The following is a 24,277-nucleotide window of genomic DNA, read 5'->3' as shown; positions in this document are numbered from 1 at the left end:
AGAAAGTGAAAATATCCAAGTATATAATCTAGATAGTAAAAAATATCGTTTTTTAAATAATATTTAATTATTTATAGTGTTTTTATGTTATAATATGTGTGAAAAGTGTCATTTTATGTTATAATTATTTTTAATTAATGATTTCTTTTAAAATATTGTGTAATTTTATTCTGTAGCGGGTTGTGGGTTTAATTGATTAATTGCTAATTATGTAAATTAAAATAATTTATTTCCTGTAGCGGGTTGTGGGTTTATAGGGGAATAGGGTGGGAAGTAATTTAATTATAATTAATTAAATATGTAAATGTATTAATTGGTAGTAATATTTAATTAATTGGTAATTAAATAATATTTGTTAATTATTTAAAATGTAATTGGTAATTAATTTAATTTAATTGATTAATTGCTAATTATGTTAAATTAAAGGGGTATTTTTAGGGTTCAGGGTCAGTTTTTGGTTTTTGGGTAAAGGGGTATTTTTAGGGTTCAGTGTCAGTTTTTAGTTTTTGGGTAAAGGGGTATTTTTTGGGTTCAGGGTCAGTTTTTAGTTTTTGGGTAAAGGGGTATTTTTAGGGTTCAGGGTCAGTTTTTAGTTTTTGGGTAAAGGGGTATTTTTAGGGTTCAGGGTCAGTTTTTAGTTTTTGGGTAAAGGGGTATTTTTAGGGTTCAGGGTCAGTTTTTAGTTTTTGGGTAAAGGGGTATTTTTAGGGTTCAGGGTCAGTTTTGGGTTTTTGGGTAAAGGGGTATTTTTAGGGTTCAGGGTCAGTTTTTAGTTTTTGGGTAAAGGGGTATTTTTAGGGTTCAGGGTCAGTTTTGGGGTTTTGGGTAAAGGGTTTTTTTTAGGGTTCAAGGTCAGTTTTGGGATTTTGGGGTACAGGGGTACAGTGTAAAAATAAAGTAAAATTAAATTTACATTAATTTAATTTAATGAAATGAAATTAAATTAAATTATATTAAATTAATTTTAAATAATTTAATTATAAAAATTATTATATACTTACCAATACTTACGTTGTAATGGTAGTGCATTGTAAAAGTTGCGTTGTAACGTCATATATCCACTGTTGCACTCCTTGGAGTGGGAATAGTAATTTTAACCCCTACGCTATCCAACGCTTTCCCTACTGTTGCACCCACTGGAGTGGGAATAGTAATTTTTACTCTTTTGTATTTGTACGTTAATAATATTGGCTATTATTTAATTAAATTTTGTTACTGTATATATACATGTTTTAAGAAATATGATAAAAAAAATATTATTTTTTTACTTTCATTAATTATTTAATTATTAAAAGTTATTTTAAGTATTGTTAAGTATATTTTAGTAATTAATTTTTTATATTAATGTAATTAAACATTGTTTTTATTAAAGTCGATATTTTTTACAACTATATTTTTGTAAACGATATTTTTAACTCGATATTTTTGTACTTACCTGTTTGTAGATAGAAACTCGATATTTTGTCTCTCGATATTTTGTCAACGATATTTTTGTTGGTCGATACTCTGTCCCTCGATATTATTTCAGTGATCCAAACGTAGTGATGAACCTGCATGACAAGGATGAGCCTGGATTAAGGACATCATCCCGTGGCTCACTAACATTTAGACCCATGTCTGAGGTCAGATGTGTAGCTCTCACCTGTAGCAACTCTGACCTATCGCGAGCATTTGCTTTGCTGAGAGTGGAATCCAATAAGTTGGTTCCATATCCTCTTTGCAAAAATCTATCTCTGGCCATTTGCTGCACTGTTACTAAAGTTTCCTGGGTGCTGCATGCTCTACTAATCCTCAAGAATTCACCATACGGTAAACTCGTGATCGTATGTTGAGGATGAAAGCTGCTCGCATGTAACAGCGCGTTACCCGCTGTGGACTTACGATACAATCGTGTTTCAACCTTGATGTCAAGAAAATTCACCGAGCTAGAGTCAACTTGGGCTGTGAAATGCAAATTTAACTGATTTGAGTTGATAGTGTTAACAAAGTCTAGGGCTTGCTGTTCAGTACCCTTCCAGACTACAAAAATATCATCGATGTATCTCCAGATGTGCGCCACGTGTTGTTCAACCAATAATTTATGCTCTTCCATGAGTACATGCCTCTCCCACCAGCCCACGCGTAAACACGCGTAACTGGGGGAGAAGCATGCACCCATGGCTACACCCTGCAACTGTCTGAATACCTTTCCTTCAAACAAAAACAAATTATTGTGAAGACACCATCGCATCATATCTATGAGCATATCGCTATGTTTGTACATTGAAATATATCTGCTGGAGAGGAAAAATTCTATCACTGTCAGCCCTTGGGAATGTCTGATGCTCGTATAAAGAGATGTAATATCTAATGTCATGAGCATATAATCGCTTGACCATTCAATAGTGGACAGTTTATGGAGGAAGTCCTTGGTGTCTCTTAAATATGTTGGTAGAGCTGTTACATGCTCTTGCAAATAATGATCAACATACCTAGATGTATTTTCAAAGACACTCTCTTTGGCGGAAATAATGGGACGTCCAGGAACAGGTGTTATTTGCTTATGTACTTTGGGGATTAAGTAGAAGGTTGGTAGCACAGGGAATTCCTTATATAAGAAGCCGAATTCTTCTTTAGTGATTAAGCCTTCCCTTTTCCACTTGGTCAATTGTTCTTTGTAGTCTTTGTTGACTTTACTGACAACGACCCCATTTGTTAGTTCATAGCATTCTATATCGTTTAAATGCCTGTAAGCTTCCTCTTTGTAGGCTTCTTTGTCCCATAAAACCAGATTACCTCCTTTGTCAGAATTGTTTATAACATATATATATATATATATTGTATTTTATGTATTGTCTCGTGTGCTTTTGTGGGTGACAAAATTGAATAAAGCTGATAATGATGATGAAAGTTTTCATTATGACTTTAGAGGTAAGAAATACTAACATACTAACCTGACACATAGTAAACACAAACACATTGATGTTTTGAAAAAAAATTGGGAATAAAGACGGTAGTTCCCAAACTCCATGGGGTTAGCATTGGATTTTTTCAAAAGAGGTAGTAGGAGAGCCTGCTTCCAGATATCAGGAAAGATACCTGTTGCCAGAGACACATTCCATATATAATTCAATACTGGATTAATCCAGTGAGCAAGTACTCTGAAAATCTTAGGGGGACAAGTGTCAGTGGGAGAGCCCGACTTGCACCTCAAGATTTCAGCCAGAGATTCTTTCAAAGTTATCTGGGCAAACTCTATGAAGGACCCCTCAGTCTTACATGTTATTGAATCCTGAGGAGCCACTAATGGCTCTTCAGATGTGATGGAAGAGCATACGATCGGAATCTTCTTCTCAAAGAAGTTGGATATATTGCAGCATAGCGCTAAGGAGGGCATGATTACATGAAGATTAGTGAAGGATCTAACAATTCTAAAGATTTTTTTGCTCGAGTGCTCTGCACCCTCAATTTGTTTCACAAAGTACTCTTTCCTCTCCATTCCCATCATCTTATGTAGTTTTTATTAAGCTCCCTTATACTTTTACTTCGCTTCTGGGTCGTAATCTTTCCTCCATTGCATTTCCAATCTTTTCCTTTCTAAGATCCTCCAAGAACCAAGGGGCTGAAGGGGATTCTCTTTGGGATTTAGGAATTGTTAGTGGCGCCACCTTATCAAGCGATGCCGAAATAGCAGAATTTAACAGCGCAGCATCCGCATTAGGATCCCCAGAGCATGGATGGTCCCCATGAAAAAACAATGGGCCCACATTGTCAGCATTCACTCTCTTCCAGTTCCTCCCTGCAGTTGATTGTTTATGGCCAGGAAGCTGTGGTTTCCCGATATTGAAAGAAAACGGGACTAAATAGTGGTCTGACCACATCCTTCGTAGAGGGTTCGCGACTCTAGTAGAGGAGATGTTACAGGAAATAAGGTCAAGCGTATGCCCAGCTCTGTGAGTGGGTGTGGACACGTGTTGCGTGAGATTCACTCCCTTAAGGGATTGCATTAGTTGTGAGGCAAGGAGGCAAGAGGGGTCCTCCACGTGGAGATTGAAATCCACCAGAGCCAAAAAGTTGGCATATTGTAGGGATATATATATATATATATATATGTATATATATATATCCAACACATGAGTTTTCCCCATTTTAAAGAGCCAACAGTAAAAAGTAAAATATAAAATAGAGTGTCATGATAAAAAACTGAGGCAATAATCACATCAGGATGACCCGGAGAATTTCATTTACACCTTAACTAAAAAGCATGAAAGCAAACTTATGCCTCACTTTTTCCAGACATCAAGCTAGAGGTGGCCATAGACTTAACTCTTATGAGCCAGCTCCATTGGAGATACTTAACAACAGCAAATACAACCACTTCTCTTGTCTCCATGCACAAATGTCTGAGCACCTGGAGAAAATGTCCACTGTCTAGCTGTCTACAAATTGGAATAATCCAGCAATGCCCAGGCCAGGCATAGCCAGGGCAAAATAAAATGTGAGCGAGTCTCTTCTACCAGCTGGCATACCGGACAGATGGTGGTGCTAACCACATTGCTCCTCCATATGGCACACAAATATAAAGAAGAGGAAGCTTTCTCTAATGGCTGCATTAAGTAAGTTAGATTGTAAGTTAGATTGTTTTTGTACTTCCACTAGGTCAGTGTGGCATAAAATAGTGCCAAGCTCTGTCCATTTCTTTTGCTTGCAGGTGTAAATACATATTTTCTACCGAAGGCACTCTAGAAAGCATACAGTCATAGTTAGAATACAAATATATCCAAATGTTCACGTCTATATACAAATAAAAGCAGTATACTATATGTAATTCCATAAGATAACGGCATATGATAATATGGGACTTCCTCTGACACTAATGATAGTAAATGAGCACAGACACAGGAGTCTTTTGCTCCCATGGCATGTGCATATTCCTGTTCTGTTCCTGAATAAATGTTAAAAGAGTAATCCTGTCTAATGTTTGTGATAAATTAAGCTTTTAATTGCTCTTTATCGTTCAGGTATGTATGTGTTTTTCTTGTGTCTGCATTTCTAATGGGGGGTCTGGGGTGTTAAATAAACTCCTACTAGCACTATTGCACTCATTTTTACTGTTATTATGAAGACTGAGCACATCATATATTTACACTTATTTCTAAGGCAACACATGTTTCTCTAAAAGCAGATTAGATGCAGCTAATTTTAAGGTTCAAAACAGAATTTCATAAGTAGCTTTGTTAAGATGGGTAACTTTCAGCCAAGCAATCTTTTTATAGACAATCCTTAATCCTATTCTGTGTTCTTGTAAATTGTTATCCCTACCCTTCTACAACAGACTCAGGCTTAGGTAATCTTCTTCAAAATGAAAACTGAGTTATTGTCAATCTTTTTTATCTTTCAAACAATCTGTTTTGATTTGCCTTTTTAGCAATTACTTTTTACGATTGCATAGTTTGTCTTTGTCAAGTATCTTTTATCCCAGCAATTATGATTGTAGTGAAATCATGAAGACTCAAACAGTTTGGATCTCAAATCACACAAATCATCTATTGTGACATTCACTACTTGGTCCTCGTAGTTAGACTGCACAGGGGTTGAATACCTACGACAAGGCACTCTTGTTCTTTTTGATCTTCTGAGTTTTGGATGATCTCCTTCTGTATCACTTTCATCAGTTGACTCAGGAATAGTTGTTGGAATTAGATCACCTGATAAGCTCTTTCTCAGTCTTCAGTGGCCATTCAACTCTATATGTGTCTCTTCCTGTTTCAGTACTTGTTCCTTCCCCATGATCTTCCGACTGTACTGATGTTGTCTCAGTAAAGTTTCCAAGTTGAGACTTCATTTGTGCTTCTCCTTTGTTAGAGTCTTCAATGCCACTACGTGAAACAACTGGTACTTGGATTTGTGTTGCAGTTAGTGAATTTCACCCCCCCTTTCTTGAATAATGCTCTTCGTTCAGGATGAAAGAGCACAATTTCTTCTTTTGGATTTCTCACCTACTTGGTGTGTGATGCGTGCACCCAATTGGGAGCCCCCAAACAGTTAACAGCAGTTTTTGTACCTATAATAACCTGGTAGGGGCCTATCCATCTTTGTTACAAACAAGTCTTCCGAACGTACTTCTTGATTACATGGATTGAGGTTATGGTACTATTTTTGATGCCGATCTTTAGTGGCAGCTGCGACCTAGTAAGAAACAGAATGGACCACATCAGCCAATCTTTTGCAGTAATCGAGTGTTACATCATCTGTGATATTTAAGAGTGCATTTGCAGGTACAGCAGGTAGCCTCATTCAGCGGCCCATTAGAATCTCGTGGGGTGATAAATCAGTTTTCCTATCAGGGCTATTTTCAATACTTATCAGGACCAACAGTAAAGCATCCGGCCATTTCAGTGATGCTAAAGCATAGACTTTGTCTAGTCGAGACTTGAGAGTCCTGTTCATCTGTTCAACAGTACCTGAAGCCTCAGGTCGATAGCAGCAATGTAGTCTTTGCTCGATCTGTAATGCTGTGCAAATCATCTTCAGGCCCTCATTGTTAAAGTGGATTCCCCAATAAGTATAACGTGTTTTCTTTTCCCTGCAGTCATTTGTTGACATGTCACACACTGTTGACCACGTCTTCTGAAAGCATCCTGGACCTTGGTTAAACTGGTTTTGCCTGAAGAATCTCACCACAGCATCCCTCCCTAAGAGTGAAGCCATAAATGTATTGTTACATTGGGAATAATTAACTACCAAGCAACACTGGTCTTCCATCAGCTGGCATCAATATGTCATTTGCATTTTTCTCACAAACTGCTCTGATCCAACTCTGTTGTTCTGCTTCTGAAACATTTTCCTGTGCTCTCTTTAATTCATCGCCAGTATTGGTTACTTTCATTAACATTGAAAAAGAAGTGCCCCCCTCAGATTCACGTGTGAAATTTCCATTAAAGTTGAAGGAAAAAAAAGTAAATTATCTGGCTACCAAATCTGCATACCAATTTTCTATGGCAATGTAGCCATTCCCATGTCGATGAGCTGCACATTTGACAGCAGAAATTTCTTCAGGCAGCCGTAAGGCTTCCAATACATCTTTCACTTGCACACCATTACTAATAGAGGTACCCTAAGGGGTCAGGAAACTTCTATGTTACTATTATTGCCCAAAATCATGGACAACACCAAAGCTGACTATCTGTAAATATATTCACTCTCATTTGAGCAATTTAACTGCATGCTCTGGTGAGGGCAATCAATTCTGCAACTTGTGCTGAGGTAACTCCTTGAAGCCACAAAGCTTTGACTACATCGTTTATTATACACACAGAGTAAGCTGCTCTAAGGGTACCTTCATTATTTCTCAGACATGAGCCGGTTAGGCTTAATCATGGTTTCATATTTAATATCAGGCCTAGGCTTGATGCATAAATCCATGATATCTAGGCTGTCATGTTCAATTTCATCACAAACGGTATCATTTATTGGTAGTCTGATGACAAAATTCTCTGTTCACATCTGGTGTGCCTATTATGTGCCATGTATTGGGTTTGTGTTCATGTCAATAGAAGCTCCACAGAGCAGGAGATCTCACAGTAAAAGGATATCCCATTACTATGTGCTCACTCTTTTCCAGCTTAGTGCTCACATCGTCAACCACTTTAAGGAAGCTGGGCAGACCAGCAGCAACAGGATCAAGGGTAGCCATGAAATGTGACACAAGTTTCCGAGCATATCCATGTGTTTGAGTCAGCACTGAGAAAGCACAGTCCTCCTTCTCACTTCAAAATAAGGTAACTTCTTTACTATATCTGGCATTCCTAGTGCTGGGGCACGACAGTATTTTTCTTTCAGCTCTAGGGTGGCTTTCAAGCACTCGTTGTCTCAAGGAAGTGGATCAGATACATTCCTGTGTGTCAGCCTCAGTAAAGGCTTTGCCACTAGAGAACAATTTGGTATCCGCTGTCTACAGTAGCCCACCATTCCCAGAGACATACTGACTTCTTTCTGTGTTTGAGGTGGTTTTATCTGACAAATTGCTTTCACTCTCTTTGGTAACACCTTTCTAGCTCCCTTTTCCATTATCTGTTTCAGATAGTGTACTTCTTTCCAATAGTACAGCAGTTTACTTAATGTTCACTTTTGGCCAAGTGATTCAACAAAGCAATGGGATCTTGTTTACAAGCTTCTTGCATTTCTTTTTTTTTTTTTTATACCTTTATTGGTGCAATCAAAGCAGTACAGGCGCAGGCCTACAACCACAGGGGCCGGCCGCAAACTCAGGAGATAGAAACAGGAGCAGCGCAAATGTTTACGGTTCAAGGATTAATCACATTGTAGTCACAATACGTGGTTGTAGTACAACGAAGCACAAGGATAAGAGAGGTTTCATTTTTATAATATTGAAAAAGAAGCGGAGGCGATATCATCAAGGGCAGCACACTACACAGTATACAAAAAGAGACGGGAGGGGCGCATCTCTCCGAGCAATCGGGAATCGATGGTGAACAACAAAGCCGAAAATACACTACGCCCGCCGAAGGCAGGCCAGGAGTAAAGGTCAAACAATGGCGAGCAAGTTAGCGAGAACATCATATGGAAAACCCACCCGTCCAAGACAAGAAAATAGAGGCAAACGCAGATGCCCGACAGAAAAGAGATGAAAGAGGGAGATACAGCCAACCCCACTAAGAGGGAAGAGAGAAAGGAACCATAGAACAAAACAAACTAAAATAACAAAACCCCCCAACATCCGCCACCCTACATCACCGTAAGGGCTATGGCCTACCCCACTAACAGTGTGCCTGTCGCCCCAGAATTACCCGAAAGAAAGGAAATAAAGATAAGAAAAAGAGGAAAACAACAAAGAAAATTCTGAGGAGAAGGGCCGGCGATTCAGTGACCCGGTCCCTCCCACCCCCTCATACTAAAATCGTATAAACAGAAGCCATAGAAAAGTACAAATATCAGCAAGCACATAAAACGCAATCAAGTACAGTCCCACAATACGTGTCCCTGAATCACCATTAACCAGCAAGAAGCCCCTCCAAGTCCCAAACGAGGTCACCCCTGGCCACTTCTGTTAATAGTAAAAATGTTAAACAGCCTTGCAGTCGGGAGACAACTCAATACAAAAGATTCAATCGTCCCAAGCAAATCAGGTAGCGCCGCCGCCCAACATCGTCCCAGCCACCGAGAAACAACTGACGATGCATGGCGGAGGCCAGAATGCAGCAATACACAGACCACCAACAGTTCCAAGTCCAAAAACAGGTCCGCCAAGCACGGAAAGGAACGATACAGAAAAGGGGGTGGTGATGAACAGAGTGTCTGAATTAAGCAGACCACTCTTACCCAGTCCAAAGATCAGGGCTTGATCCATCACCGTTATTTATCTCACTGCCCCATCCCAGCTCAGAACCTGGCTATATGCAAATTAGTCTGTCCCTGGCCCAGTGCATCATGGGAACAGGGCAGACCAAACTACCAAGCCAATTCTTCACCAGAAAGGAGACAAGCTACCGGGGACCGGTTTCTGGCATTTCAGCCTCTTCGGCCCGGCTTGCTTGAATCCTGATGGAGCAGTGAGAAAGGGAATCATGTCTGAGTATACCCTGCCACACCTATAGTGGCCAAAAACGATACAGAAAAGGGGGTGGTGATGAACAGAGTGTCTGAATTAAGCAGACCACTCTTACCCAGTCCAAAGATCAGGGCTTGATCCATCACCGTTATTTATCTCACTGCCCCATCCCAGCTCAGAACCTGGCTATATGTAAATTAGTCTGTCCCTGGCCCAGTGCATCATGGGAACAGGGCAGACCAAACTACCAAGCCAATTCTTCACCAGAAAGGAGACAAGCTACCGGGGACCGGTTTCTGGCATTTCAGCCTCTTCGGCCCGGCTTGCTTGAATCCTGATGGAGCAGTGAGAAAGGGACTCATGTCTGAGTATACCCTGCCACACCTATAGTGGCCAAAAACGATACAGAAAAGGGGGTGGTGATGAACAGAGTGTCTGAATTAAGCAGACCACTCTTACCCAGTCCAAAGATCAGGGCTTGATCCATCACCGTTATTTATCTCACTGCCCCATCCCAGCTCAGAACCTGGCTATATGCAAATTAGTCTGTCCCTGGCCCAGTGCATCATGGGAACAGGGCAGACCAAACTACCAAGCCAATTCTTCACCAGAAAGGAGACAAGCTACCGGGGACCGGTTTCTGGCATTTCAGCCTCTTCGGCCCGGCTTGCTTGAATCCTGATGGAGCAGTGAGAAAGGGACTCATGTCTGAGTATACCCTGCCACACCTATAGTGGCCAAAAACGATACAGAAAAGGGGGTGGTGATGAACAGAGTGTCTGAATTAAGCAGACCACTCTTACCCAGTCCAAAGATCAGGGCTTGATCCATCACCGTTATTTATCTCACTGCCCCATCCCAGCTCAGAACCTGGCTATATGCAAATTAGTCTGTCCCTGGCCCAGTGCATCATGGGAACAGGGCAGACCAAACTACCAAGCCAATTCTTCACCAGAAAGGAGACAAGCTACCGGGGACCGGTTTCTGGCATTTCAGCCTCTTCGGCCCGGCTTGCTTGAATCCTGATGGAGCAGTGAGAAAGGGACTCATGTCTGAGTATACCCTGCCACACCTATAGTGGCCAAAAACGATACAGAAAAGGGGGTGGTGATGAACAGAGTGTCTGAATTAAGCAGACCACTCTTACCCAGTCCAAAGATCAGGGCTTGATCCATCACCGTTATTTATCTCACTGCCCCATCCCAGCTCAGAACCTGGCTATATGCAAATTAGTCTGTCCCTGGCCCAGTGCATCATGGGAACAGGGCAGACCAAACTACCAAGCCAATTCTTCACCAGAAAGGAGACAAGCTACCGGGGACCGGTTTCTGGCATTTCAGCCTCTTCGGCCCGGCTTGCTTGAATCCTGATGGAGCAGTGAGAAAGGGACTCATGTCTGAGTATACCCTGCCACACCTATAGTGGCCAAAAACGATACAGAAAAGGGGGTGGTGATGAACAGAGTGTCTGAATTAAGCAGACCACTCTTACCCAGTCCAAAGATCAGGGCTTGATCCATCACCGTTATTTATCTCACTGCCCCATCCCAGCTCAGAACCTGGCTATATGCAAATTAGTCTGTCCCTGGCCCAGTGCATCATGGGAACAGGGCAGACCAAACTACCAAGCCAATTCTTCACCAGAAAGGAGACAAGCTACCGGGGACCGGTTTCTGGCATTTCAGCCTCTTCGGCCCGGCTTGCTTGAATCCTGATGGAGCAGTGAGAAAGGGACTCATGTCTGAGTATACCCTGCCACACCTATAGTGGCCAAAAACGATACAGAAAAGGGGGTGGTGATGAACAGAGTGTCTGAATTAAGCAGACCACTCTTACCCAGTCCAAAGATCAGGGCTTGATCCATCACAGTTATTTATCTCACTGCCCCATCCCAGCTCAGAACCTGGCTATATGCAAATTAGTCTGTCCCTGGCCCAGTGCATCATGGGAACAGGGCAGACCAAACTACCAAGCCAATTCTTCACCAGAAAGGAGACAAGCTACCGGGGACCGGTTTCTGGCATTTCAGCCTCTTCGGCCCGGCTTGCTTGAATCCTGATGGAGCAGTGAGAAAGGGACTCATGTCTGAGTATACCCTGCCACACCTATAGTGGCCAAAAACGATACAGAAAAGGGGGTGGTGATGAACAGAGTGTCTGAATTAAGCAGACCACTCTTACCCAGTCCAAAGATCAGGGCTTGATCCATCACCGTTATTTATCTCACTGCCCCATCCCAGCTCAGAACCTGGCTATATGCAAATTAGTCTGTCCCTGGCCCAGTGCATCATGGGAACAGGGCAGACCAAACTACCAAGCCAATTCTTCACCAGAAAGGAGACAAGCTACCGGGGACCGGTTTCTGGCATTTCAGCCTCTTCGGCCCGGCTTGCTTGAATCCTGATGGAGCAGTGAGAAAGGGACTCATGTCTGAGTATACCCTGCCACACCTATAGTGGCCAAAAACGATACAGAAAAGGGGGTGGTGATGAACAGAGTGTCTGAATTAAGCAGACCACTCTTACCCAGTCCAAAGATCAGGGCTTGATCCATCACCGTTATTTATCTCACTGCCCCATCCCAGCTCAGAACCTGGCTATATGCAAATTAGTCTGTCCCTGGCCCAGTGCATCATGGGAACAGGGCAGACCAAACTACCAAGCCAATTCTTCACCAGAAAGGAGACAAGCTACCGGGGACCGGTTTCTGGCATTTCAGCCTCTTCGGCCCGGCTTGCTTGAATCCTGATGGAGCAGTGAGAAAGGGACTCATGTCTGAGTATACCCTGCCACACCTATAGTGGCCAAAAACGATACAGAAAAGGGGGTGGTGATGAACAGAGTGTCTGAATTAAGCAGACCACTCTTACCCAGTCCAAAGATCAGGGCTTGATCCATCACCGTTATTTATCTCACTGCCCCATCCCAGCTCAGAACCTGGCTATATGCAAATTAGTCTGTCCCTGGCCCAGTGCATCATGGGAACAGGGCAGACCAAACTACCAAGCCAATTCTTCACCTACTCTGCTTAATTCAGAGACTCTGTCCATCACCACCCCTTGTTGTAAATAATTTTGTCCACCCCAAGCGTGGAAGGGTATACTCAGATGTGAGTCCCTTGCTCATTGCACCATCAGGATTCAAGCAAGCCGGGCCGAAGACGCCTGAAATGGCAGAAACCGGTCCCCGGAAGCTTGTTTCCTTCCCAGTGTAAGAATTGGCTTTTGTAGTCTGGTCTGCCCTGTTCCCATGATGCACTGGGCCAGGGACAGACTAATTTGCATACAGCCAGGTTCTGAAACTGGGATGGTGCAATGAGCTAAAAAACGGTGTTGGATCTAGCCCTGATCTCTTGACTGGGTGAGAGTACTCTGCTTAATTCAGAGACTCTGTCCATCACCACCCCTTGTTGTAAATAATTTTGTCCACCCTAAGCGTGGAAGGGTATACTCAGATGTGAGTCCCTTGCTCATTGCACCATCAGGATTCAAGCAAGCCGGGCCGAAGACGCCTGAAATGGCAGAAACCGGTCCCCGGAAGCTTGTTTCCTTCCCAGTGTAAGAATTGGCTTTTGTAGTCTGGTCTGCCCTGTTCCCATGATGCACTGGGCCAGGGACAGACTAATTTGCATACAGCCAGGTTCTGAAACTGGGATGGTGCAATGAGCTAAAAAACGGTGTTGGATCTAGCCCTGATCTCTTGACTGGGTGAGAGTACTCTGCTTAATTCAGAGACTCTGTCCATCACCACCCCTTGTTGTAAATAATTTTGTCCACCCTAAGCGTGGAAGGGTATACTCAGATGTGAGTCCCTTGCTCATTGCACCATCAGGATTCAAGCAAGCCGGGCCGAAGACGCCTGAAATGGCAGAAACCGGTCCCCGGAAGCTTGTTTCCTTCCCAGTGTAAGAATTGGCTTTTGTAGTCTGGTCTGCCCTGTTCCCATGATGCACTGGGCCAGGGACAGACTAATTTGCATACAGCCAGGTTCTGAAACTGGGATGGTGCAATGAGCTAAAAAACGGTGTTGGATCTAGCCCTGATCTCTTGACTGGGTGAGAGTACTCTGCTTAATTCAGAGACTCTGTCCATCACCACCCCTTGTTGTAAATAATTTTGTCCACCCTAAGCGTGGAAGGGTATACTCAGATGTGAGTCCCTTGCTCATTGCACCATCAGGATTCAAGCAAGCCGGGCCGAAGACGCCTGAAATGGCAGAAACCGGTCCCCGGAAGCTTGTTTCCTTCCCAGTGTAAGAATTGGCTTTTGTAGTCTGGTCTGCCCTGTTCCCATGATGCACTGGGCCAGGGACAGACTAATTTGCATACAGCCAGGTTCTGAAACTGGGATGGTGCAATGAGCTAAAAAACGGTGTTGGATCTAGCCCTGATCTCTTGACTGGGTGAGAGTACTCTGCTTAATTCAGAGACTCTGTCCATCACCACCCCTTGTTGTAAATAATTTTGTCCACCCTAAGCGTGGAAGGGTATACTCAGATGTGAGTCCCTTGCTCATTGCACCATCAGGATTCAAGCAAGCCGGGCCGAAGACGCCTGAAATGGCAGAAACCGGTCCCCGGAAGCTTGTTTCCTTCCCAGTGTAAGAATTGGCTTTTGTAGTCTGGTCTGCCCTGTTCCCATGATGCACTGGGCCAGGGACAGACTAATTTGCATACAGCCAGGTTCTGAAACTGGGATGGTGCAATGAGCTAAAAAACGGTGTTGGATCTAGCCCTGATCTCTTGACTGGGTGAGAGTACTCTGCTTAATTCAGAGACTCTGTCCATCACCACCCCTTGTTGTAAATAATTTTGTCCACCCTAAGCGTGGAAGGGTATACTCAGATGTGAGTCCCTTGCTCATTGCACCATCAGGATTCAAGCAAGCCGGGCCGAAGACGCCTGAAATGGCAGAAACCGGTCCCCGGAAGCTTGTTTCCTTCCCAGTGTAAGAATTGGCTTTTGTAGTCTGGTCTGCCCTGTTCCCATGATGCACTGGGCCAGGGACAGACTAATTTGCATACAGCCAGGTTCTGAAACTGGGATGGTGCAATGAGCTAAAAAACGGTGTTGGATCTAGCCCTGATCTCTTGACTGGGTGAGAGTACTCTGCTTAATTCAGAGACTCTGTCCATCACCACCCCTTGTTGTAAATAATTTTGTCCACCCTAAGCGTGGAAGGGTATACTCGGATGTGAGTCCCTTGCTCATTGCACCATCAGGATTCAAGCAAGCCGGGCCGAAGACGCCTGAAATGGCAGAAACCGGTCCCCGGAAGCTTGTTTCCTTCCCAGTGTAAGAATTGGCTTTTGTAGTCTGGTCTGCCCTGTTCCCATGATGCACTGGGCCAGGGACAGACTAATTTGCATACAGCCAGGTTCTGAAACTGGGATGGTGCAATGAGCTAAAAAACGGTGTTGGATCTAGCCCTGATCTCTTGACTGGGTGAGAGTACTCTGCTTAATTCAGAGACTCTGTCCATCACCACCCCTTGTTGTAAATAATTTTGTCCACCCTAAGCGTGGAAGGGTATACTCAGATGTGAGTCCCTTGCTCATTGCACCATCAGGATTCAAGCAAGCCGGGCCGAAGACGCCTGAAATGGCAGAAACCGGTCCCCGGAAGCTTGTTTCCTTCCCAGTGTAAGAATTGGCTTTTGTAGTCTGGTCTGCCCTGTTCCCATGATGCACTGGGCCAGGGACAGACTAATTTGCATACAGCCAGGTTCTGAAACTGGGATGGTGCAATGAGCTAAAAAACGGTGTTGGATCTAGCCCTGATCTCTTGACTGGGTGAGAGTACTCTGCTTAATTCAGAGACTCTGTCCATCACCACCCCTTGTTGTAAATAATTTTGTCCACCCTAAGCGTGGAAGGGTATACTCAGATGTGAGTCCCTTGCTCATTGCACCATCAGGATTCAAGCAAGCCGGGCCGAAGACGCCTGAAATGGCAGAAACCGGTCCCCGGAAGCTTGTTTCCTTCCCAGTGTAAGAATTGGCTTTTGTAGTCTGGTCTGCCCTGTTCCCATGATGCACTGGGCCAGGGACAGACTAATTTGCATACAGCCAGGTTCTGAAACTGGGATGGTGCAATGAGCTAAAAAACGGTGTTGGATCTAGCCCTGATCTCTTGACTGGGTGAGAGTACTCTGCTTAATTCAGAGACTCTGTCCATCACCACCCCTTGTTGTAAATAATTTTGTCCACCCTAAGCGTGGAAGGGTATACTCAGATGTGAGTCCCTTGCTCATTGCACCATCAGGATTCAAGCAAGCCGGGCCGAAGACGCCTGAAATGGCAGAAACCGGTCCCCGGAAGCTTGTTTCCTTCCCAGTGTAAGAATTGGCTTTTGTAGTCTGGTCTGCCCTGTTCCCATGATGCACTGGGCCAGGGACAGACTAATTTGCATACAGCCAGGTTCTGAAACTGGGATGGTGCAATGAGCTAAAAAACGGTGTTGGATCTAGCCCTGATCTCTTGACTGGGTGAGAGTACTCTGCTTAATTCAGAGACTCTGTCCATCACCACCCCTTGTTGTAAATAATTTTGTCCACCCTAAGCGTGGAAGGGTATACTCAGATGTGAGTCCCTTGCTCATTGCACCATCAGGATTCAAGCAAGCCGGGCCGAAGACGCCTGAAATGGCAGAAACCGGTCCCCGGAAGCTTGTTTCCTTCCCAGTGTAAGAATTGGCTTTTGTAGTCTGGTCTGCCCTGTTCCCATGATGCACTGGGCCAGGGACAGACTAATTTGCATACAGCCAGGTTCTGAAACTGGGATGGTGCAATGAGCTAAAAAACGGTGTTGGATCTAGCCCTGATCTCTTGACTGGGTGAGAGTACTCTGCTTAATTCAGAGACTCTGTCCATCACCACCCCTTGTTGTAAATAATTTTGTCCACCCTAAGCGTGGAAGGGTATACTCAGATGTGAGTCCCTTGCTCATTGCACCATCAGGATTCAAGCAAGCCGGGCCGAAGACGCCTGAAATGGCAGAAACCGGTCCCCGGAAGCTTGTTTCCTTCCCAGTGTAAGAATTGGCTTTTGTAGTCTGGTCTGCCCTGTTCCCATGATGCACTGGGCCAGGGACAGACTAATTTGCATACAGCCAGGTTCTGAAACTGGGATGGTGCAATGAGCTAAAAAACGGTGTTGGATCTAGCCCTGATCTCTTGACTGGGTGAGAGTACTCTGCTTAATTCAGAGACTCTGTCCATCACCACCCCTTGTTGTAAATAAGCACGGAAAGGAAATCACGGGATGCGGGAAGCATCGCAGCATAGCCCGGGCCCCATGCGCCATGGATCGTTGGAGCCTCTCCACTTGCTGGTCAGAAAAAGGCCCCGATGAGACAACCACCTGTGGAACAGGTGTGACGACAACTAGCTCAGGAACCACATCCATTCTCGCCGCCAAGACTGTAGACTCAGCCGGGGAAAAAGCCACCTCGACAGAAGGAGACTCATCAGCACCGACTCTGGGGCAAACCACTACGCTACAAAATGGTGGGTCAGTAATGGCAACGATCCTTCCCTCTAAGTCCCGGGATCTCCGGAACAGAGCAGTCCGCAGGGTTATCAGTGCAGCCAGTATGTGGCTACGCGGAAGCGTTTCCCCATGTAGCCGAATTCCGGGGGTCTCAAGTTCAGCAGATTTACCGTCCCCGGGAAAGGTGCGTTCCAGGACGCCATCCGCCATTGCAGCCATTTCGTTCTCCGTCACTTCCCCTCCACCTCCGAGTCCAGTCCGACCATCAGAGTCAACAGGTCTCACGGCTGGAATTCGACAGTCGGCGCTTGGTGCAGAAAGGAGAGTCAACAAAAGGCCGGGTGTGCTCCCCGCAGCTCGCCGGGAGCCAGCTGCCGGTTCCCGGACGGGATTATTAACATGGCCGGGCGCCACACCCAGGGGGAACTGGGCGACGCGGCCACTCTCCGGCTCGGCGATATCTCGGGTTCACGGGGCAACCCACTATTGGGAGTGGGTTGGTACCAACTCTCCCGGCTCGCGGCTCTCAGGCTCCCACTGACCGGCTTCTCATCCAAACCAGGGCCGCCAACACTACGAACACTGCCGGGCGACCTCTGCAATCGAGGCCCCGGCGTCAGCGCCGCGAAGGCGGGCAAGCAGACGGGGACAGGTCTTCGGATCTACTGCACGGTGGAGCCCCAGAAATAGATGGTAAGTGATCGCTTCTCTTCAGCAACTTAGATCGACAAGCCTCGCTCAGGATTACCGTCAGGATAGACGTGCGGGGAGGAAGGGCCCTCGGAGCCAAGCGTTTATGCGACTGTTCCGATCGCCATCTTGTCTCCTCCGCTTCTTGCATTTCTGACTAGTTTTGAAGATATGAATAAAGATCAATGGGCTCTCCGCATACCCTGTTGGGACTCTGGACGATGCCAAACTCCTCTTCTTAAAAATAAATGAAAATAGAAAGTGGCTATCTTTATGCACTGAGAAGAAAGCCTGACAAAGACCAATTACAGTAACCCATTCTGCATTACAAGGAATTTGGTATAATACTGTGGCTGGATTCGATACTACAGGGCAACATGGAACAACTATGCTGTTAACTTTCCTAAGATCCTGCACTATTCTACACTTGCCATTTAGTTTCTCTAAACCCCATATTGGAGAGTTTTATGGACTTCCAATCAATTGCCTCACAATCCCTTTCTGTATCATGTCTTCTATTACAGGTATTATTCCTGCAGTGGTTTCTGGAGTCAGGTAGCATGTTGGTGTTCTTGAGTATACTGCATTTGCATTTAAGGTAATTCAGACTGTTTCTACTCCTTACCAGTCCAATGTCCTTCCCTGTGATATCCCAAACTTCTGGATTCACTGTATCCATCAAGTCAGCTGGTAATGTTTCAATGGCAACCAATGGAAACAACCCTACAACTGTCTTCTTCATGTGCCTGGCATTCCACACCAATCAAGGTAGGAAATTGTGCAACTTAAATTGCTCAACAAATAGATGTACTGGACTTGTGTCACGAACAACACAGTGGTGATATTCTTCAATTGAGCCTGTTTGTACTGGGGCCTTCTCTGAAACTGGTTTAGAAATGTGTTTATTTGAAACTCCTACAACTTGGATCATCTTTCGTGAGAGAGGCTGGTCTCTGACTTCCACAGTTCTAATGGTGCACCTGGTAGAACCTGTATCTATAAGGAAAGATACAAGAGGGCCATTCACCTCATCTTCTATGAATGGACAACTCTGACCTGTCTCTAAGACTGTGCCAACCACACAATCTTCCTCCCCCCTCAGCCACCATCACTGAGATGTTTCTAAGCCTAAGCCATCATTATCAAAAATAGGAAATTTCTGAAAAGCATCCTGATTTGTGTTAGGCAATTGCTGAAATGTATTTTGATTTGCGTTTAGAAAAGGATTTGGATTATCTTTTGGCATCCGGTTCAAATAAAATCTTGGGTTTCCCATTTTCTGTGGGACCATTTGAGCTTGTGGGACATACATCGCTGAAACTTGTTATTGCATTGGCACCTACATTTGTTGTACTGGTATATTTTGCTTCTGCCCTCCCTTCTGCGTTTGCACATGTTCTTTTACATTATCAGGATTAGATCAACACGCCCTCTTCCTATGCCTGACCCTGTTACAAACGTACCAAGGAGTCATCTTCTTCAGCATAGAACAATCTACTCCTGAAACTGGATCAATTGGAACATCTCTGCCTCTACCTTGTAAGACACAAAAAACCTCCTGGATTTCCTTGAAAATCCACATGGAATTATAACACATTGCATACCTCCTTGATTTCCAGAAAAAGAAGGATTCTGGAAACGTTTCTGAGCATATTTTGTCTGGGCCAGCATACATTTCTCCTTAATGTTTTTCTGTTTCATTTCTTGTTCATCACTGCAATATTTCACATACCTCAGGATCTCATCAAGCAATTTACTATGCCAGCAGATTACACTTTGGGTTATATGCAAACTGATCTCTGGTCTCTATTCTAGAACAGACTGAGATACAAAAATCCCCATGTGTCTCTCATTAGCGTATTTTCTTCCACTGTGCTGCTGAAACACCCGTAACAACCCCTCCTAGTACACATGAACTGATTCTTTTGCTTCTTGTATCATTCAATTAATTTTCAGCCAATCAAAATCTTTTGCAGGCACTCTGCCTTTCAGGAAAGTTATCATTGCTTCATTTTTCCATTACTACTGGAGATGGTGCATTAGTGCGTGCCATTCTCACTGGTTCTTCCTGTGGCCATTGTGCAGCAGTCATACTCTCAGCCCACAAATAACTCGGTGCATCAATATCAAAGAGTGTATTCAAGTTAATCCACAGCATTTTTGACATTTTCACAAGTCAATCAACTTGAGTGCACCACTGCATAGGTTTGTCTCTCACTTTTGGGAAATTGTTCGTGAAAGCTGCAAGATCTCCTCTACTCCAAGGTACATGCACATATATTCCTCCCCCTATTTCTCCCAATGCTTAAGCTCCTTCCTCATTATCTTCATTCTTTTCCCCACCAACTCACACTCCTTTTTTTTTCAATTTTTCTTTTCCCATTTGTTTTCAAATTTTTCAGTTTCACTCCACTTTTCCATACATTTGATTAATTCTGTAATTTTCAAATGCATCCCTGAAGAACACATTGTCTCAATTACTTCATCATCTAATTGAACCCTGTAACTTTCCTTTAAGGGAAAATGTTTTGAACATCTTCTTCATATTTCTTATGTTCACTTATAATTAAAAGAAGTTTGCGTCGCAGCATTTCTATGGTTTATACACAAACTATGACTGCCTATTTCAGTTTGCACATTTGAAATGTGTTTAATTTTAGCTTTAAATTTTACATTAATAATTGCAAATTTTTTAAAACTACTAATCGAAATAATATGCATTTTAATTGGTTAACCTTGTCACTTCTGCTATCTTATTGGGGGACTAATGTGTTCAAACTTCTATTACTGGGACTGCAGCTGAAAATACTAAAATGAGGTTTTCAAATGCAGTCTGGGTGCAGCTGAAGAAGCATATCAGGACACTAGGCAGGGTTCACGTGCTGTGTAGCTAAACAACTCAGAAAAGGCAAAAGATCATCTCACCCAGAGATTCCAAAGCTTTTTTTCTAGTTGGAGCTCTGCCTGTGAGGCAGGTGTGTAATCCTCACTGTCTATACAATACGCCAGTAAACCAGATCCCCTATAGAGGTCGGCACAGGAAGGTTTCTCTACTTCCAGCAGAATCTCTATTATACTATTATACAATCATCACCATAACTATCTGTCAGCCCTGTAAACAATATGCAGCTGTAGGGCAGGGCTAGGGTCCCTTTGAACTCACAACCAGAAGGTTATTAAAGAGGCTGCGTTGTAATCCATTGTTAGAGATTGGGTCTCTACTTGGCAGAAATATGCACCCTTTCCAAGTAGGTACCACAAATCTAGTCAGAGTAAGCTAGATACACACTGAAAGATAACCTGTGTTCACCCTCTAGTAGCTCGGCACATAGCAGTCAGGCTTACTGAAAGAGGCACTGTGTAGAGTATTTGTGCAACACACACACGGCAGCACTATGCAAACACCACAAAAAGACTCCAAACTGTTTTAGAAAGGTAGAGAATAACTTTATAAGTAAAAGCAGACCGAGATGAAAAAAATCCAATAAGTAGAACTGGAGTTATGAATTTCCAAAGATTAAATCAAAAAGTAGTACTTTGAAGTCAATAGCACTAAGGGGTTACTTGAGGTCGCACTGGACCAGGACAAATCCAAAGTTTAGGCCTACTGTGATGGAGCACATGGTGTCTACAGCACGCGCGCAGATCCCAATGAGAAAGTACCTTAGATGGAGCAAAGCTTCAATGTCAAAGTCTTGATGCGCCTGTACTGATTCGTGCTGGTGATGAAGAATCAATTTATGATGCAGGCACTGGGTCGTTGCCAAGCCGTGTTGTGCATCGGTGTCAAGCTGCGCTGTCCATAGAAGTGATATAGTTGATCGGCTTCCGTGTTGGCGTCGAAGGGCAATGCGTTGGCTCCAATCAGCGCAAAGTTTTCGCTGTGTCAATTTTTATGGTTCTGGGCAGCAGAAAACACCTTTCAAAGGCCCATGACAGGATTGGCACCACTTGGCAGAGCAGCACTCACAGATGGCAGAGCCAAGGTGCTGATGCAGAGTTAAAGAAAGTCTTTGATGGCCCTGAGATTTCAGAACAAGAGGCAAGCCAGCAAGAACTTGGAATCACTGTGAGGTGGTTCCAGTCCTTGTCTTTAGCAGGGCAGAGATCAGTGAAGCAGAAAACAGTTTCTTCAGAGCAGCAGTCGGCCAGAGTAGCAATCCTTGTAGTACAACAGTACTTTATCCTGGCAGAGTTCTTTAAAGGTCCAGTAGTGCACCGTCATGATAAGGTCAAAGCCCCATAACTTATACCAAGTTGAGCCTTTGAAGTTGGGGTGACTTCAAAACTGGTCCTTGAAGTGCACAGGTCCCTCTTCATCCTAGCCCTGTCTGTGGGGGGTTAATCAGCCATATGTGTGAGAACAGGACACTACTTATTCAGGTGTAAGTGCCAGCTCCCCCTCCATCTTCCTGCCCAAGAAGGGCTATAAGAATGTAGATGATTGGAGATGAGTTTCCTATCACACTCCCCTTCTTGTGTTTGTGGCTGTCAAAAGGGCATGCACAAAGGGTAGCTGTCACCCATTATTGGGGAAAGGTTGCAGGCACACGGAGCTAAGTGAAGAGTAGAGAAATGTCCGCTTTCTAAAAGCAGCATTTCTAAAATAGTAATGTTAACATTACCACTAAAGAGGATTTCTCATTACTATTCCAAAGATATGAAACATGATTCAGCTACTCCTTCCTAATCAGGAAATACAGCTTAAAAATGTATAAAGGAATTCCCAATGCTATGCGAGGATAAGTAAGCTTCACAGTAGTGAAAAATGAATGTAACTGCTTGTCCCCACCAGGGCATGTAAAAACTTACCAGTACATGTCCTACCTTTAACTTACGCACCACCCTGCCCTTAGGGCTACCTAGGGTCTACCTTAGGGGTGACGTAAATGTAATAAAAGTGGAGTTTGAGGTTTGAAAAGTGGTTATAAATGGCAAGTCGAAGTGACAGTACACTGCACACTCAGGCCTTGCAATGGCAGGTCTGAGACAGGTTTGAAAGGCTACTTGTGTGGGTTGCACAACCAGGGCTGCAGGCCCTCTAGTAGCATTTAGATTACAGTCCCTGGGTATATGGCATACCACTGTACAAGCGACTTATAAGCAAACTAAATATGTAAATCGTGTGCGCATCAATGTAACCATGTTTACGGGTGATAAAATGCACTTTAGCACTGGTCAGCAGTGATAAAGTGCTTCGGGTCCCAAGGCCAACAAAAAGAAGTTCAGAAAAAAGGGGAGGAGGAAAGCAAAACGTTTTGGGTGACGATACAGAGTGCCATTTTCCAACATCCATTACCTAACTATGAAATGAATAAGGGGAATATCTGAAATCCTGAATTCCAAAATGCACCAAAGGGTGTTCTTCGTCTTAGATGAATAGGCTTGTTGTGAAACAGAGGAGGCAAATATGAAAGGTGAGTCCAATTGGTTTTGTCTACTCTATACCTCCCGCCTACCCTAGGTTTAGCTGTCAGAAATGGTTTAACCTTCAAGGGTTTTCTGACCTCTTTTAAAAGAACACTTGATGGGACAAGACTACCTGAGCCCCCACTATGCAATCTGACCAAGGCTGTCCTGTAGATACCTCAATCCCCATAATTTTCATTCATAACCAAATGTCAGATGATGTGGGTAGAGTGAAAAACGGGGTAAACCATTGATTATCTAATTCACTCAATTTACATATACCACTACAAAGTCTGTGTTTGGTCATACACAGTGAAGAAAGACTAAACTAAGCTTGCATCTGCTATAATCTACAATTGCTGCTGCTACCTTAAAAAAATCTTAAACCCCACGAATAATCAATGAAGAAAAACTGTGTACCCACATCTGATGGCACAGCAATTGGATGCCAAAGAGGATACACAAACAATACACAGAAAGAAAACTGAAAAAATACAGGGAGTCACAAGTGGGTGTACGCAGTTATTACACCAAGCTAGAGTCCTGACATTTACTTTTTCCTTCGAAAGGGACAGAAAGCCAACTTTAACTGCATGCATCTGTTATTTACGAGATAAGTATTCTATTACACTGTAGTTGCTTAAAGCATTTTCTAGCCTTGCAACCTATTAGATTACAGTTCTTTTAGGTAAGAAGCAATTAACTGTAGTATTAGGCAGTGCATTAACTTCATAGAAACGTATTTTACATGTTTCACCCTTAAGGCCTCCCAGAAGCCTGATGAACCAAGCAGTGGCATAATGAAACTTTAGGAGGCCCCCCTGCAAAGTAAATGGTGGGGGCCCCCCTCCCCGGTCGACTATCACTTTTGTTGAGGGGGGACCTGTGAAGCTTTGGCCCCCCTCGTACCATGGGGGCTGCAGGGGCTTTGTTGCACCACTTAAACCAAGTCATTGATACTTATCAAAATCAAAATTGGATGAAGTGGTAAAATGTTTGAAGACTTAACCATGGACACAGATACTGAGTGGTGGATAGAAAGAACATGGGAGAAAAGATTAATTGTGAGCCAAATGATTAAACAGCCACAGTGTCAGTTACCAGGATTAGAACTAATTGTGATTAGTAGTGAAGAAATAGATGTGA

The sequence above is a fragment of the Lissotriton helveticus genome, chromosome 2_2, assembly GCF_964261635.1.
Source record: "Lissotriton helveticus chromosome 2_2, aLisHel1.1, whole genome shotgun sequence".
NCBI classification, from domain to species: Eukaryota; Metazoa; Chordata; class Amphibia; order Caudata; family Salamandridae; genus Lissotriton; species Lissotriton helveticus.
Note: the sequence above shows the minus strand (reverse complement) of the source record.